Source organism: Microcebus murinus, chromosome 1 (genome assembly GCF_040939455.1).
Source record: "Microcebus murinus isolate Inina chromosome 1, M.murinus_Inina_mat1.0, whole genome shotgun sequence".
NCBI lineage: Eukaryota > Metazoa > Chordata > Mammalia > Primates > Cheirogaleidae > Microcebus > Microcebus murinus.
This window is the reverse complement of record NC_134104.1, coordinates 106,250,999-106,269,075: the sequence shown is the minus strand read 5'-3', so window position 1 is coordinate 106,269,075 and position 18,077 is coordinate 106,250,999. Positions and strand designations below refer to the sequence as shown.

The following is an 18,077-nucleotide window of genomic DNA, read 5'->3' as shown; positions in this document are numbered from 1 at the left end:
GCAGTATTGTGATGTGTTATAACCTTGCATTTGGCAGTGGGTAGATCCATGTGGGGTCTCCTTAGAGGAAGCTTTGTGAAGTTCAAAGACAATGTACTTTCTCGCCAGTAATATGATGTTGTAAAACTTTCACCAAGAAATGATAGGGGTAACTCCAGAGCATATCCTGAGTTTATAGATCATCTTTGTGTGGTTATTTTATGCTTTCACATTACATCATTTTCATAGATCAGTCTGTGCTCTGTGATTATCCCTGTAACATAGCCTGTGACTTTAAAAGATAAACTATTAATTGAAGACTTGTTCTACTGGGGACATGTCACTTTGCTAACAAATTCCTCTCTTCAAAGAGCTATTTAGAACATATGCCAAATAAAATTATATATTGTTTAGAGAAAAAATTATGTATATAAAAAGAAAGAGTTTTTGCTTTGGTTTTGGCTTCAAAAGAGAGCATTCTTATTTAGCAATTGTTTATTGAGTGCAGTGCCCATGTGCTACATATCATGTTATGCCTTTTGGAGGATGAAAAGGTGAGTGAGATGTGCCCGTTCTCAAAGTAGGTTTCAGTGTAGTGATAGAAATATTCACAAATAATGTATGGGCAAAACAAAGTGGGCACAAAGGAGCCGAGAATAGGCTGTTTGTGGGCAGAGTGTGGAATTTGCCTAAAACCATTCAGTAGACATGTTAACTCTTTCGACACCAAAGAGTCTTTGTATATATATTGGAGAAAAGACAAAATCAACTCATAATTTATTAAAATGATGTAACTTGACATGTAAACAATATATTTTTCTGTTTTTAAGTAATTGATAAATAAGCATGACCCAACCATGGTATCATCCTGGAGTAGATAGAAAAGATTAATATATGTCTGATGTTGCCACTTTTAGAGAAAGGTAGGGACCTACAATTCATCTGTATCATTCTCATATTAGCTCCCTGATTGGGAGCAGATTAAAACAGTCAATATTGACATTCAAGTTTCAGAGCCTACAACTTTTATGTTAACAGAAAAAAAAAAATCCACAAGAGAGAGGTGAGCTGTATTTAACTTTAACGACAAAGGGTTTTAGATATGCACATGATGCTCTTTTTCCTCCAGCTTTTCTTTGTGTGCTGGAAATAAAGCTGTATTTTGTAGGCTAGCTTCCAAACTTTCAAGTGGTGAAAGTGCAACTGTGCATATTCTATAAGACCCCATACAGCTGGGAAGTGTTTATTCCTTGTTTCCAGGATTTAATCTACGTACTAGGTTAGAAAACTCAGAGTTTTATTTGATTTCTTTCCATTATTCATTTTTAGTCATAAATATTTGTTTAAAATCCACTCACAGTTTCACTACATGATCTTGATTAAAATTTTTAAGAGAATTGACTAGATGGTTTCTGATTATCTGAAGTTTATGGCCTAGAGAAAAAGATACATTCATAAGTAAAGTAATAAAAGCAAAAAAATAAAAGACTCGACCACCCGCAATTGTATAAAAATAGCTACTTACTTGGTAAGCACTTACTTTTTACATGTGTAATCATAGACAGTTCTTACACAACTCTGCGAGATTTATGCATTGCCATCCCTCTGGCTTATAAGGGAGAAGATCAAGGCTTGAGAAGATTAAGGTTAGGTAATTTGCTCAAGGGTCATACAGTAAGGTATGTGTGATGTGAGAGCTGAGATCTCAACCCAGGGGTTTTGCTGTTTATTTGCTTGTTTGTTTACATCAGTGTGGTATGAATTAAGTACACAAATACTCATAGCAGTGTAGATTTGAGACCTACTCCAAGTTAATTCTAGAAATACTTAATGAAAGAGATAAGATGTGAAGAGGTTTTTTTGAAGCATTGTAGACATAAAACAGTAGAGACTATGGAAGAGACTTTGAAGTTTCACTGGCTTTGAAAAGAGGGATATATCAAATGGCCTAATCTGCCTGTGTGGTTTGCTTAGTATTAGTTCTACTCACACCTAATACCCTCTGCCCCAGCACTTGCCAAGATCAGCAAAATCTACTTTTAGACTCAAAATCATTACCACCTGTGAAGTTTCTGATGTCACTTCTGAGTGACATAGCACTGTGTCAATTGCTCTGTGGGATGGCTTGCCAAGTGGCACATTTTAAGAAATATCTAGAGCCTAAAAAAGTGTTAGAAATGCTCTTATAATCTGTTCAACTGTATTGTTGAAGGTATTAGGGTAATTAAACTTATTTTTCTCATTAAAAAATAAAAAAATATTGCTAACATTAAAATAAGCAAACATGTTATCGAAAATGGAATAGTTCTACATTCACTTGGAGATTTCTGATTGACTTTTTTCACTTCACTCCATATCCCTACCAGAGTAATTAGAGCATGTCTGTGTGAGTGTATGTGTGTACGTATTTGTGTTATATACATATGTCCGTATATATTCCATAAAGGTTGTACATAAGTTGAAGTACATAAGTTGTAGCTAAAAATGGAATAGAATAAATGTATGAAGCTAAGAGATTCATTCACCAACTAATGAGTTAGTTTATCAATTTGCTCTGAAATATTGTATTTAACAACATTTCATGGTTCTCTGCTTGATTACAAGCAGGGACTTATTCATACGTAGTATGCCACAAATCCAAATTAGAAACAAAGATTCTAATATACACATGCAAATTTAAATACATTACCACTCTTAATGATTGCTTGAGATCAAACAGTTGATAGATTCTTTTATTCAGAATCTTAATCTGTGTCTTAATAAAATGAATTGACTTCCATTTCCCTTATCTTTCACTGATGTTAAATTTTAACTAATCAGTAACTGTTTTCTGTTTGTTAATGATCTGACATTATTAGATTTGAAAAAAATACTTTATCTTAATATACCAAGAATTCTCAGGGATGGATATGTATATCTACACACACACGTGCACACACACACACAGAGTACACACACTTAAAGATTTCATGCTAATGTACTAATTTTTTGGAAAGAAAATTAAACACCTGTATTTCAATTCAGTAGTTCTATGATAATTGAAATACATTAAACAGGTAGATCCTGCAACATTCACTTAAATATTAATGTAAATTCTTTTATGTTCTAGATACTGTGCTAGGCATTGAATATATAATGGTAAATATTATATAAACAGATAGTAAGTACAGTTATAAAATTTAGACAACTCTGAAATTTTAAATTAGCCAGGGCAAAAATAATGACATTTTATTAGGTTTTGTTGCCACAAAGTTAAGTAATCTTTTCAGTAATTAAAAAAAATATTTATAGGTACCAGAAAATATTTATATTAAAGCATCTACCAATGTTAGGTTTACTATACATGAGGTAAGTAGTTTATTTTCGTGTAAAGAAAAATACCATTCTATGCTTAGAATTAATGCTTTACAATTAAGCGAGAGAAACTGCATCACAAAATAATGCAGAAAGAGAAAACTTAATTTTGAGTGGCAGCAAAATTGTGAGTTTAAAAGGTCAGGCTAGTACAGGAAGCTCTAGATTTGCCACTCAATATCATGCAGAATGCTGTGACAGCCAGGGCTGATACAGCTGAAAATATCTGCAGCCTTGGAAGCATCGTAAGTTTCAGAAGGTCATTTTGGCGTCAGAGTAGGAGCAGTGATTCCCAGAGAAGGTCAAAATCGACAGCCAGGCAAGAAGATAGGTTGCTGAACCCAGTGCTTGTAGATTTTAGAGCAGTTGTCAACTACAATAACTGGGTATTCTAATTCGATGTGGCCATCTTTCATTGAAATACTTACAAAGGAATGAGCTGTACTTGGTGGGTGAATTCTAAGAATTCTAAATTCTTTTTTCTCTTTTAAAGCTTTGTATTTCATCTACAACCTTACCTGGTACTAAGACAAATGTTACTTTTATTTATGTGTGATGTATACCCTATCAAAAAAGGATGTGTCAGCTTACAACAGTAAAGTGCACATCAGATAGGACTGTAAAAAAGAAATATAACAAATCAATTAGAAGGCAAAGAAATGAAACAAGTACTTGAGATGAAATTCAGCACTAAATTTATCTCTCAGCTTTCTGATAACTGAAGCAAAAGCTTTAAGAAGTAGAAAAATCCAGAGTTTATTTAATAAGATTATTTTTCATATCCCATGTACTGTTTTATTCTTAGCCATTACGGTATTTAGTTAGATATTCTAACTCTGCCCTTGGGTGAAATCTTGGAGTGGATGAATTCCAATTACTTCAGAAGTGAAGGCTGAATTCTTTAGCCTGGCCTTTAAGGCCCTTGCTGATTTGGTTTCAGCCTCATCTCCTGCCAGACCTGTTTGCATATGGGTACTCCATACAGATCAGTTTCCCGGGTGTTCATGTCCCACATCCCTACCTTTACTGTCTATATTTCTGCACTCTAGATTGCCGTCTCTTTTTGTCTCTGTCTAACCAAATAAAACACATCCTTTCAGGCCAACCTTAGATGTCTTATCCATCTTGAAATCACCTCTGATCTCTCTCAATTTTAACTTACCAAGCTTTATTATTATCTCAACTGTGTACTTCTTTCTTTATTTTTTATATACAGTTATTTGTGTGTTGGTTTTATGTCCCTAATTAAGCATGATATACTTCAAAGTCTGGATCCATGTACTCCCACTATATCTAGGCTACGTATAGAAGGTGATCAAGAAACTGTTAATATAATCACTGTACATATATTTTACCAGTGCTTTATTGTTGATTAATATGTTTATTTAATAAGGTTGCTGTATGTGTTGAATGTATTTGAACTTTTTTAAGGGAAACATTTCATTTCTAGAAACATTTCATTTCTGCAAAGAAAGAGAACTTTGGGGGACAAAAAGCAGCACAGTTAGAGGACCAACACCTGCAATTTTTGTCAAAGGGGATATTTTGGGGAAGTGGAACCAGGATTGTAATTTTTTTATTGTTTTGACTTTGGGGTTTTCATTTTATAAAGCAACTTAATATTTACCAGTTTTCTGTGCCAAAAAGTAACTAGTATTAATAGAGAACAGGTTTGGTATATGTAAAAGAAAAAAAAATCATTTATGCAATTTTAAACCCTCAGCACTTTCTCTTTGGTAAACTTTTCTATAGTTTTATCAGTTGTCAAAAAATGAGTCTGACTCTGCATAGCTTCTAAGTGTTTCAGACAGTTATTCCACCTCCTCTACTGCTCTTCAAATACTGTTTTAATGGTTGATATAGATCAGCCTTACTGTATGCATACTCATTTAGCATATATCAGTTTTATACTTTTAAAGCAGCATTCCATTTTACCTATATGGCAGGAAGTTTTCTGCTGACACATTTTTAGCTCATCTTACAAAAGCTCTGAAGAACACATAGGCTTCTGTCGCTTAGAGGGCAGACAAAAGCAAAAGACAAAAAAACAAACATGCTCAAGGACCTTGTCCTCAACTATTAATCTTTCAATCAGCTACTTAGTATTTAGAACTCTGTAATCTATTAAAAACTGATTAACAATCTTAATTGAGAAGAAACTGATGGCTGTAGGGTGGAATTTTCACATATGTAGGTGTATATTATTAACGTTCAGTGTCTACCCAATGGCCATACAAAAGCGATAGCATCCATCCCTCAGCTCTGTAAAGGGGACCATCTTACCTCCTTCAGAATCAACACTCAAGGCTTTCTCCTTCACTTACTCACATCCCACTCAGAGCAAACCACAAGTGATACTGTAGTGGTACCTGCAGTATGTTCCACTCCATTCCCTATCTCTCTCTGCCTTTTGCTTTCTGTTTTATTTATTATTGTCATTTCTACAAAGTTTGATATTAAATTGCCAGCCTATGATGTGAATGAAATTTTACATTCGAAATCTAATTGAGACCTGATTGGGGGTCCTGGTTCTTCTATTTAGTTAGCTTAGGGGACTTTAGTAAGTCAGTCAACCATGAGAGGCTCAATTTATTTGTTCACAAATGAACAAGATAATATAACCATCTCTTAGAGTTGTGAGGAACAAACGGCAAAAATTAGGATGAAAATAAATTGTATACCAATATATAAAATATTATTTGCTGCTGTTAAACAATAATAGAATATATAAGCTGTGAGGAAAAACATAAATTTCTGTACTTGGCTACTCCAGTAGAAACTTTTTTTATATTAAAGAACCAATGAACACCTTGCAGATTTTATGTATAAACCAAAAAGAAATCTCAGTACATGTATAGAATGTAGCACAATCAACTTTTCAAAAGTTAATTTCTTCAAGAGATATTACTTAATAAAAGAGTATAAGTTTTTAGTTTTATTCAAAATAAAATGGTTGTTATTGCAAGAAGATTAAAGCATTATTTAAATCTTTCCCCCCCATTAACTTTAACACAGAAGTTTTACTTGACTTTACATAAAGGGCTAGGTTTTTGTTATATATGAAGAAAATTATTTGACTAGTTCCAATGCAAACATTTTCCTTATTCTTTGGATACACACACACACACACACATACACACATATATGTTTACATATACATATTAATCCTTATTTCATATTTTATCTATCATACTAACAGTTTATTTAGTCATATTTTAGTGGTTGAATAGGTATCTTATTTTTTATTTTTTGCAAAATAATTTTACTATTGTAAATTATTATTATTATAAACAAGAAATAAAGAGCCTATATATCACAGTCTCTAAAGCATTTCTTGTGTGTGTGTGAGAGACAGAGATTAACTTGACATTTAAATGATAGGAAAATATGGAAAGCATTTTTTTTCTTTATTGTACCTTTTTTCCAACTTATTTGTATGTTTGAAAATTTTATTAATGAAAATACAGGGACTATTAAAAAAACTAATGGGACATGAAACAATAATGATCAAGATGAGTAAGGAAATCGAATTGATAGAAGTTTTCTGATATTGAGAAGCAAATTATAATAAAAACCAACATTACCAAAGGAAATAATTCCTTAAGTGAAAAAGATAACTTTCCCATAACAATAATGGATAGGCTCTTGGATTGTTTGATAATCCAATTAATGAGTGGAGTGAAACATAAAAATATTAGAAAATTCAAAGATATTCTGCACGAAAGTTTTGATTGCTACATCATTGCTCTTTTAATTAGTTCCGGGTATTCATTCCTTTAGATGCTCTGGGGGACTTTTTACTAAGTAGCTTTTGCATGTTAAATTGTGAACTGTTGGATAGGGCTAAACATAAATGATTTGAGATATGATGAGTGATAGTATATGGTGAGTCTTGTCTTAGAGTGATGTGGTGGGGCATACGTGATTTAAAATAATATTATTAATAATGAATATCAAGAGTTCAAAACCAGCCTGACCAAGAACAAGACCCTGTTTCTACAACAGATAAAAATTAGCCAGCCAGAATGGTGTGTGCCTGTAGACCCAGCTACTTGAAAGGCTGAGGCAGGAGGATTGCTTGAGCCCATGAGTTTGAGGTTGCAGTGAGCTATGATGGTGCCACTGCACTCTAGCTGGGGCAACAGAGTGGGGCTATGTCTCAAACAAGCAAACAAACAAACAAAAATGAATAATAATATAACTTTTCATAACATTTTGCAGGCATGCTGATTTTCTGAAGTAGTTGATAGAATATTATCAAAGAGCATGTCTCTGAATCTTTAGACAAACCATCTTTTTAGAGAAGATATTCTGGGTTTTTAGGGAATTATTGGGTAAAAGCACAGTAAAAAATCTCTGGTGGGAGTAGTATTTTAGCTTCGGTTGATTATGTTGCCAAAATTTAATGGAATTAAAAATAATCTTGGGAAGTTTGGTAAAAATGTAGATTCCTTTTCTCTGCTCTCATTTGGTCCCTGAAGTAGTATATGTTTTTAACAATCACCCCTAGGTGACTGATTCATGTGGTCCAAGAATCTTTCTGGAGCATTAATATCTCAGAACAATAAGTGTTTTTGTTAATAAACTATTGGTAGTTATTTGAGATCACTAGCTAGCTCCCGTTGCATTCTGATTTGCCCTGAAAAGCTGGACATTGCTATTTAGGAGCATATGATGTTGATGGAAACACATAGAGCTTTAATCCCTTTCTTATTAATAGGGTATAGGCTGTTCTTTGTGTTTCCTCATGTGTTACAGCTTTTCCAGAATACACAGAACCTTATGTGTAATTAAAATAATTAAGGAAAGGGCGTTTTTTTCTATTTAGCAAGAAAACCCAAATCTCAAACTCCTCCCATATTAGTTCAATATGTATACTCCTTTGGAAAGTATGAAATCCTAAGAATAAAGTCTTTGATCTCATCGGAGAAGCGTGACTTTATTTATAGTCTGACAACATGGTAAAATCCCATTGTGAAAATGAGAATAAAAGCATTGGAAATGCTCCCAATCTGCAACATTCTAGCAACTATTTTAAGTCTTTTAAAAATCCACTCTTAGGTAGTTTATTCTGTGAACTATTATTTAATAACTGAGAGAGTTTGAGGAGGGCAAAGTGAGGGGACGGTAATTTTGTTTTCTAACAAGACATGTGCATAGGCAAAATTATACAAAAATGTATACTTATATTGGTTATTTTAACTGGAAGTGCATGCTGCTTCAGGAAGCCTCCCCACTCAGGAGTCTGAAACCACTGCAAGTGAAGCTCCAGCCTCAGGGGAAATTACCACATGGGAAAATATGTTTGGGCCTACATGAGTTTTCCAGAGTTCTATTGTGCCTTAGCTAGTTTGATAACGCCTTGCATTATTTATAGCAGTTGTCAGAAACCATTTCCTTTAGTCAATTAACATCTAAAAAAGGAGGGGGGGGCAGCAGGATATTTTCTGACATTTGTAGAAATAGTGTGTAAAAAAAGCATTCCCTTAATCATATGACATAGTGCTGTCAGATATTTTCCAAATATAACATGCCCTGTAGACACTTTTAACTACACATTTTCTTTTTATTAATAAGAAAATAATGGTAAGCTATATATATTGTTCATTTAGATAATCTGTCAATGAAACATATATTTAAACTTCCAGACCCTGTTTTGGGGCAAATAATGACAAAATACAAATATTGTAATTGTTTTAGCAATGAAATGCTTTGTTTTGAAGTAACAGGAGTTGAAAAACTGACTTTATAAATGTTTCTATTGATTAGCTGCCATATAAGGGTGAATGGTTGAAAATAATTTGCAAAATGCAGAGACTAGTTTTAAGTTCTTTCCATTTATAGAAAAAAGACACATCATACTTTTTTTGTGTGTTCCCACAAGAGAAATTTACAGTGTAGATTTAGGGCTAGTATCTTTTCAAGGTATAGCATAGATTTAACGAATATAGAAAAGCATGTTATTCCTTATTGTTGGAAATACATATTGGTAAACGTTTTCTTGAAAGAAGTTTGTTATTGTAGTTCAAAGTTAATACATATATGAATGCTCTTTATGTTGTAAGAATTTATATTATTAAAAGCACTCAAAAGCATAGTTTTATGCATTCAATTGCAGCATTGCTTAAAATAGTGAAAGATTGGCATTAACTTAGATGACTACTATTGAAGAAATAGACATATAGCGGATAATATATATTTGTTAAAAAGTAATTATGTTGATCTATTTCTATTGACATAGAAATATCATTTGCATATTTTATATTTAGTATTATAGAATATTAACATAATTTGTTGTTATTTAGTCTTTTGGATCTAGTTAGGTATATGAGTATGTGAAACCATTCCTAAAGAATAAGTTACACTGAGGTTGTCAGTGTCTCAAAATATGAGTTGTCAAAACATGTCTTTATTTGTGGCATGTTTTACTTCTTTAAAGTAGGAAAAAACAACTGGGTCTTGGTTCACTATTAGTCAGTGAAACCATTGTTCTTATTTGTATATGAACATATGTGAATTTGTGATTTTTTAAAAAAGCTCAAGTTAAACTGATGATCTCATTTTTTTAATGAGGAAAAATTCAGTTGACATTGATATATTATTAAGCTTGTTTGAGATATTTAAAAAGGTAATCTTTAAAGTCAAATATATAAATCTGTAGAAATATCTGTAGGATTGCAGTGTTAAAACTGGATAGCACCTATGCGGCTTGAGTATTTGTAAAGTTTGGAATAAGAAACACATTAGTGAAATAATAGGGACTTTTACTCATATAGGAGAAGGGAAAATAATTGTGTATTGTGTCATTAGAAGTTCACTAACTCATTTTTTTAGGATGCAGGGAAGTAATTCCATACTATATTCATCCATAGTTGGTTTTATTCATTATAGTCTGAAGAATATTTTAGATCTTTTTATTTAATTATAAACAGACTTTCTATACTTTTCTCATAATGATTAATGATTAATAATTAAATATGTTTGGGGCAATATTCAATAGAAATACACTAGCAAAATTTTCCTGATTGAGGTTACTAGGCTAGGTTTTAAATCAGAGATTTGGAAATTCAAGATCTGTTTATTAAGATCAATCTTTTGTGTTCAGATTTAGTGGATAATATGAGGGCAATTGCCACATTAAATTTTAAGGAATTCTGGAGAGTGTGGCAGCTGTTATTGAGTGTGATCATAATAGTGTGCTTTATATTTTAGGCACTTTTAAAAATTATATCAGTCTTTTCTTCACGTGTTGGTCTTATAATTTATCCTAATTGAGTCAGCTAAAATATAAAATAGGTATAGGTTAATTATGGAGAAGATCTTATGACTTCTGGTTGTGAGAATGATTTCTGGCTTAGAAGGAAAGTTGGAATAGTGGGGCAAAGAAGGACGAATGTAACACATTTCACTGATGCATGGTGTGCTGTGGAAATATTTTCTTAGTTCTCTTGATCAACGTGATGCATTTGAGTTGTGCAGTAACGTTATTAGGGAGGCATAGATGAATTTGCTACCATTTTTCAAGCAGTGGTCATATTTTAAAATGTTTTAGGCAGAGGGGCCACAAACCTCAGTAAGAAGCTAGGTGATACTGTTCAGAAGATATAGAGGTTGAATATTAAAACTAAGATTTTGGCCATTAGTTATTATGTCAAATAAACTAAAAGTCATGTAAGTAAGCTTTGGAATCAAAGTCCATAATCAGGGCATTGCCACGGGAATAACAGTATCACAGTATATTGCATTCCATTTAGCATTCAGTTTTGTCATGCTAGTTTCATATTGATAGATTCTGTTTGGGTCAATGTACCATTTTTTCCTGAAAATTGCCAGGATGGTGAGACTTGATTTTTCTACCATTTAGTTCTTGAGCACATAACAACATTGTTAACTTTGTGGTAGTCTGTGTATTGATTTACTATTTATTATTTTGAAATATTAAATGATATGGACAGATTAGATATTACTACCTGAGGCTAACCAGATAACATCTTTGTGTAATATATGAGTAAATAAAACACTAAATAGGATTAGTGTTTTCTCCTGAAGAATGATAAAGTAGCATTTACAATTTTATCTCTTATACCTTCTTGTAGAACGGAGAGAAATGTTAAAACACTACCTGTTTGAATATCATCAGGAAGAAATGCAGTGTTCTGTCTTTTGCTGAAATTGAAGACGGTTCTTTCAGAAATTCAGATAATTATTTAAATGTTATAAATTTGCAAGGCTACATAAAACTGTTTTGAATTAGTCTGTGGCTAAAAAAATCTTCCCTCAGTTTCACAATCAAGGAGGTATTTAAATATGGTTTTATTTTAACTTTGTTGCCTCATGTTCTCTTTGTAATGAGCAATGTTTGATGTTGCTTTCATTTAGTTATAAAGGTGACATCTCCAATATATTAAACTGTATATCTTTAGCTCAGGCATTGTAACTTGCAGAAAATACTTATAAACTAGTATTCAGATATACTAAGAAAATTATTCAATCATGCTACAAATATTAATTGTTTGTTTCCTCTGGGCCAGGCGCGGTTTGGTGTTGATTTAGTGGACAACTAGCTTAACAACTGCCTGCTTTCCTAGAGACAGATGATAAGGAGAGAGTGAGATAAGTGTATAATATTACTCTGCTTTTTTTCGTTCATACTACTGGGTAGTATTAGATCTAATATTATGTACTTTTCTCACATCAAGTCTGGGCTGCTGTTGGGAGGAACAGAAGGTTGGCTACTTTCAGCAGTGGTCTGGAAAACCTCTAAGAAGGTAACTGCAGTAGGGACTGGGTGAAGAAGGCCTATTTCGGTACAAAGCACAATGCTTCGTTGTGATAATTACCCTCTTACAGTAGTCTTACATTCTTTTAATTTTTAAATTTTGCTTGATATAGGAATCACTTAAAAATTTACTTTTAAATCAATATCTTTATAGAACCTTTATGTCCTATTTTGTCTTAAATATACATACTTAAGAGATAATAATTTTCTAATTTGAATGCAGCTTAGTTAGTTGCTTCTGGAATTCTAATCATTAGCAATAGTAAATCACCTAACCAACACTCCTTTTAACCAACATTCCTTCATCATCCTTCGAATAATAGACCATTTGATGATTTAGGTAACCAAACCTATGTAGGGATCACAATTTTAAAAGATTGCTTCTGTAGACCTTAGATTACTTACTTGAATTAGTAAACACAACCCTCCTTTTCTTGGCAGGAGCTTGTCTGAAATGTGTCAGACCAGCAGGGTACATTGGCAGTCTTTATGACATTCTAGAAGATGTGCGATTGAAAGTTATCTTTTTCTTAGCAGTATTTCTAAAACTTTAGTCATTTGCATATCTCCTTCATGATTTTTCCCAATAAATTTGCTTAGTCTTATTCTTTAAATGATCTCTATTAAACTTTAGCTTCTTCCTAAGTTATACTATCAGTGTAATCACAAACTTCATGTGCTACTTTTAGCATTCTGATGCATCTGTTAAAATTATGTTTGTGTATCACCTAAAATTGCCATGGGTACTACTCGTGCTTATTCCTCATTGAGAAACACTGATCTCAGCTTTTTGCTATATGGAGTTGAATACTGCTGAAGGCTGCATTAACCCATTCCCCATACAATAAATAACAGCTTTGCTACTCTATTTAGTGCCTTAGTGAGTAGGGAAATGGCTGTACAGCCTCCAGAAATGCTTGGTTCATTATTTGTATACTAAAATCTCTGTTAATATTTGGGACAAGCCCTGGGAAAAATTGTCATGTGAGCAAACTTAGTTTGCTGAAGTACTGCATTGCTAATTATGGACTTGTTGACATCAGTGAGCCAGGGGAAGAAGTTACGGTTTTGGACAAGGAGCCCCTTCTTTTCACCTCTGATCTTACAGGATGAAGTTAACCACTCTTTTGGTTAGGTTAATACTGTCTTAGTAAATAAAAATAAAAATCATAATAAAAGACCTCAAATAATTATTAATTCCTATACATAACCTATCTCAACATCAAAATCATATTTTAAAAAGTCTCCAAAATTCCCAGCCAACTACTCTGGTATGTAACTGGACCAACTGCCTATATTTGGTTTAGAAGGACTGAAATGATCAGTAAACATATGTAACTAGGGAATTGCTCTTAGAAGCCATCTAGTTCTCCAAAATAGAATTTCATTTTCATACCTTGTAAGCATCTATTTATCTTCAATCGTAGTATGTATGTGACTCTTAAATATATTTTTATGTAAAGCCATCCAGTGTGTCAGTTCAGTACCATTCAACTAATATGTATCAACAGCTATAAGAATAATTATAATTTCCCATGATTTTGTTTTATTTTTTCTTTATCTTTCATCCTTTTCTTGGTTTTCATTATTTCTGTCATTTCACATTTTCATCATTCTCTTCTTTTCTATTTTCCTACTTATGTCTATCTTAAAGTAGAATATATACATGATTTCTGATATCACTGAAGGAGAAATTGGTTCTTGTCGCAGAATATGTTTGTTTGTAGAAGGTGTCATATGAGGCAAGAAACTATCATGTTTGGAATTTGATCAGTGTGTTAAAGAGAGCTTGCTATCAAGCAAGTTTCAAAGGATTTGATTCTTATAAATGGTATTTTTGTTGTTCGTAAAAGTTCATTATAATATACGAAAATTCAGAGATGTACCTCAGAAGCAATTTACCTGTTAGTAAATATCTGGAAAGTAGAAATATTTCTTTTAATAATTATTTACAAACAAAACTTATTTTTAGGCCAAATATGTTTGCAAGAATTCTCACAATCTGGACATTATCCACACATGTTTAAATGTCGTCTTGATCTATAGAACAAAACCCCATTACTAGTTGAAGTAAAGACATGAGAATTGTATACTGATCTAAATTCTATAAAATCTTAATTTACTAAAACAATTATAGAGATTCCCACTTTTCCTTGAAATTCTTCTTTTTCAATAAAGAGAAAGAATACAAGACAGTCATCTGATGTCAGCAATTTAGTCAAATCAATGTATAGGATGTAATCAGTTCATTACCCACAGTACCCTGTATCAAGGAATGGTACACATATTACCAGGTCCAGCTAGACTAATCAAGCATAAAGGTCAGTGTCCGTTCTGGTTGCTCAGTGTCCATGCCTGGCTAATTGAAGATATTTTGATTACCATCCTTGTCTGTATCCTTTACAATTAAATAGTATAGTCAGCTTACAAATATGTTTATAACTATTTTAATAACACTTGAAGTAAATAGAATTTCTCTGCTACAGAAAATAAAAATAATCAGAACACTAATTGCAAGCATTTTAGTAATTATATTTTGTACTTGAATGGGACTAAGGCTGTAGCATGGCAGAAAGGTAAATTATCAACTCTAGAAATTAATCTTGTGATTGTATTTAGACATAACTACCAAGCAGTGCAGATATTTCTTACGGTATTGTTCTCTTATTTTTTTAACCCCATAGATCATGATTAAACGTTTCCTCTGAGTTGGGAACATATCTCCCTATGTGTTTATTCCTATTAGCATGAATAAAGTTTATGCATTTATCAAACATTTAAAAAATGTCTGTGTCCATAAAATTGGGGAACGTGGGACATTGGGGATATACCCTGTTGTCAGGGAGTTTCTAACCTTGGTGGGGGGAACAAGAAATACTGAAAATACTGTACTGAGATACAAAGTACTAAAAACATTCTGAGATGCAGTCATGTTTAATATAATTGGCCCATCCATATACAGAAGCTGATTTTTGAATAGCAACTTAAATGAGGAGAAAGGATTTACCAAGATGCAAGGGTGAGGAAGTATGTGTCAAACCAAACAAAGGTTAGCATGTAAGCGTGTAACAAATCCCAGGATCTCACAACATTGTGACCCATGTCAATAACCCTCAGGAACTCCTCTCTGCCGTGATTCAAGAGGTACAGCACTGGGAAAAGCAAAATGATAAAATATGTCAGTTCACACAAGGGGGAAGGTTTAAGAAAAAGGGAGCTATAAATTGTCTTAGATTTCAAGTAAATACAAGGACTAAACTAGTCTTTGAATTTGGCTTTTATGACAGCGTTGATGATCTTTGCTGAGCAGTGAAGTAATGGGTGTGGAAATCAGACTGATTCGGATTCAGAAGTGAATGGGAGAGGAAGAAGCAGAAAAACAGCACATGTAGATAGATGACTCTTTAGTTATTTGTCTGGGAATGATGAATTAAGAGCATTAGGGAGAGGAGGCATAGCCAGGGCAAGGTGCCCTTCCTCCTACCATGCTACCTGTTTTGAAGTTACTTCAGCACATTGGAAAGCTAAGAGAAAGAAGTGATGGGAAGTCAGTGTGTGCATGTATAGAGGGAAAGTGAAGGCAAAGAGGGCGTGAGAAGGAATGAGGCAAGGTGGAAGCCTGTGGAAGCTTCACCATGGGCAGGAAGAGGGAGAACTGGGAGAATGAGAAGAAAGATATAGAATGATAGGGTAAAGAAGGATGGCCAGGAAGGTAAGGAATAGTTCATGCCCAGGGGCTACTGTTTCAGCTATGAAATTTTTGTGACATACAGGATCATCTGGTGTGGGTGGTTAGAGGAACATGGAGGTGGGGGAACTTGAGAGTGATAAAATTTTGGAAAAGCCATTGTGTGCAATGAGAGAGGGAGCTGTCCAAGGCTAGGGGGAGATTCTGAGTCAGTAGGAGGGCATATGTGACTCTGGAACATAGTAACTTATGGAGGCAGTGATCTGTGTGTGTTTTTGAGTGTGTGTTTGAGTGTGTTCATGTGTTGTATTCATGTGTTTATATGAGTATATTCATGCATGTTTATATATTTTGTGCCCCAGAGGCAATCCAAGTCCTGATGTAATAATTGATAATTTAATCTATCAATGTTTAGGTAACTCCATCTATTTTTTATCACTGTACTAAGCACTGGGCTGAGATAAATAATAGTTTCTATCCTTGGGAACCTATCATCTAGTGGGTCAGACATACAAGAAAATGAAACACTATGCAAGGAATAGATGAAGAGGTAATTCAGAGAAGGTAGTATTAATATATGGGTGGGTAGAGATAGTAGGAAATGACGTTTTAGTAGCTTTTTAGAGGACATCTTACCTGGCTTTAAAGAAGGTAAATGGTTGCAGGTGAGGCATTTGATGATTCTGGAGAGAAGGACTAAAGAGATTGTTGACTATATATGTGGTCCATTCTCAAGAAATAAAGTCACAGAAATTCTGAATGCAGAGCAAATATTCAGGAAGACACACAGAGCTTAGAGTTTATGACTGGATCTGACTGTGGTTTTATGGAACCAGGTATTAGGACCTGAAAACTTTTTGAAAACAAAAATTTCTTGAATACCAAGATGAGATGGATTTTTTAATCTCTATCAAAAGTTGTAGTCTTACTACAGTATTTTCTAAATAGTTTTAGAAAGTAGCTTTAAAAATTAGTGTTAAAATGATAGTATTAATCTTAAAATATAAATTTAAATTTTACTAGATATTTATTTTTTTAATATATACTCATATTCTATATTCTAATTTCTAAAATTATAAGTATACCATATGCCAGTAGACCATTTTTGGCCAATAAAGAAGTAAGTGTAATCAAGCACAATTACATTGTGTCATTGCTTCTTTGAAATGTGAAAATTTTAGCTTTTAAAGCTTTGCATTCTTCATTGACAATATTCAAAAGAAAAAATGTTTACTTTTGTTTCTGTAGCTAGTAAAAATTTTTTGAAAGTTCTTCATTCTGATTGAAAGAGAAAGTAAGTTGTTAAAAGCAAAAATGCCCTGCTTTAAGGAGTAGTCTTGAAGTGCCGAGTTGATAGATCATTAGGCGACAGGGAATCTCTCACCCCCAACCCTCTGGATTCATTTGGAATTGTACTTCTGAAGTGCATCACACTGCCCAAATCAAATTGCTCACTTAATATTTAATGTTTCTGCAATGGAATCACTTTCTCCCTTGAGGTTGACTTCAGATTTACCAGACACGCTGACAACACTGCATTCCTTATTTTCTCCACATGACCTCAGCTTCTGCTTTTAAAATGTTGAAATAAAGGATGCTTTTGTTCATATCTCGCCTGCCTGTGATATATTGACAAAGTGTCTGCCGGCTCAATGGAATAGTTTTACAGTATGAGTGCAGCTTTCAGTGGAGGGGCAGGACTTGGGCTTAAGAAGGAAGTGAATTGGATAGGTCAGGAGAATGTACCATTTGTAAACACCCCTTTCCTTTTTTATTCACGTGTCAGGACAGCAGGAGCAGGCTGTTCAGTGCCCGTCCCTGCGCAGAGCGGGAGGGAAAGCAGCTTAGAAGTCAGCTGGAATTTTTAAACCTTGCTTTTTATTCCCCTGTAATGATCTTCAAGTGCTTGGACTTGTCTTAGAAGCTGTTTTGAAACTAACATGGTTTAGCCCACTAACTGCATGTTGGGTAAATTCAAAACCCACATGCTCGTCCTCTTGCAGTGGAATAAGTCACATCTGATGGACATTTTTTGTGCTTATAGCATAGTAATGAACGTCTGACAGGCGCGACCTTTCATAAGACAACCCACACTATTGGCTTTCTGCCCAGAATATTGCTGCAACACTATCTGTGATTGGTTATCTCTCTATCATGCATTGCTTCACAAGGGGAAACGGCCCCTTTTTTTAATAAATCTACGATGGCTGGCTGCAATATGCCTCACTGTAAGTATTTTTTGTGTGTGTGTGAGAGAGAGGGAGAGAGGGGAGAGAG

At 33.6% G+C, this 18,077-nt stretch overlaps 1 protein-coding gene across 40 annotated transcripts in view; it reads left to right on the top strand.

The window, feature by feature from the left end:
• MBNL1 (muscleblind like splicing regulator 1) overlaps positions 1 to 18,077 on the top strand; it is a 190,748-nt gene that overhangs the window by 33,302 nt on the left and 139,369 nt on the right. The window contains exon 1 of one of the 40 annotated variants that reach the window (XR_012919808.1): positions 17,037 to 18,028. The exons of 32 other annotated variants lie outside the window; for them this stretch is intronic. The gene's annotated coding sequence lies outside the window, so the exon portion shown is untranslated. Of the gene's footprint in view, positions 1 to 17,036; positions 18,029 to 18,077 lie in introns of those variants that run through there. 7 more of the 40 variants (XM_076004560.1, XM_076004539.1, XM_012774388.3 and 4 more) reach the window with 7 other exon arrangements.